Consider the following 1,095-nt stretch of genomic DNA (forward strand, 5'->3'; position numbering starts at 1 on the left):
GAGGGCTGGGGGCAGAACCAGTGATGGGGGGAAAAGAGGGTCCCCTGCCCAGGCCTGACACCTCTGCCCAGGGTCCCCTGGCCAGGCCTGATCTTGCGATTGGAGGGTGATGGGGGTCAACGCCTGAGGGCTCCCAGTATGTGAGAGGGGGCAGGCTGGGCTGAGGGACACTCCCCCTCACCCCCACCCAGTGCACGAATTTCGTGCACCGGGCCCCTAGTTTAACAATAATAATGAACAACTATAAACTAACACTTGCTCACCTTTGTATACCCAACAGAAATAAAAAAGTCTAAATTAAAAAGATTGAAAATACTGTTTTGGGAGGATGTGAAGTTGGATCTCTTACATGTAGCTCGTAGGGGCCAGTTATTTGAAAGGATTGGAAAAATCTGCCAACCTCTGGCAAGGCTAATAATAAAAGAGGCATAAATAAATAGTAACCGGAATGAGAGGCTATCACTACAGCTCCAATACATACTACACAGATAATAAGAGGACAGTGCAACAACTTCAGATATTTCATCTAAATTTTCAAATTTATAGTATAAATGTCTAGAAAATGTCAATGAAAAGAACTTACCCAAAAGAACTCAATGAAAACTGACTACAAGAAATTGAAAATCTGAATAGTTCTACAATCATTAAACAAACCAACGATAAAAAAATCTTTCCAGGAGAAACTAAGATGGCGGCATAGATAAACACCGGGAAATTGCTGCCTCCCACAACAATTGAATAATACTTCAAAAACACAAAACGGACATCATCCAGAACTACAGGAAGGCTGGCTGAGTGTAAATTCTACAACTAGAAGGAAAGAAAAGCACACTGAGAGCCAGAGGAGCTGCGGAAGTAAAGTGCAGAGGTAGGGGGCTCGCGCGCGCGGGAAGGGTCTGGCACCTGAGGACACGGCTGTCTTTTTGAATCCGGAGGGAGTCACAAGCTCCTGACGGCTCTGAACTCTGGTTCTGGGAAGTCTCTGGGGACCCAGGACTCATACGGGGAGAAACTGGACTGTCCGGCAGCGGGCGATCTTGAGGGCGGCTTTCACTCAGAGGTGCTTGCAGCCGTTACTGGGACACTGAGACGTGC

The sequence above is a fragment of the Myotis davidii genome, unplaced genomic scaffold, assembly GCF_000327345.1.
Source record: "Myotis davidii unplaced genomic scaffold, ASM32734v1 scaffold368, whole genome shotgun sequence".
Lineage (NCBI taxonomy): Eukaryota > Metazoa > Chordata > Mammalia > Chiroptera > Vespertilionidae > Myotis > Myotis davidii.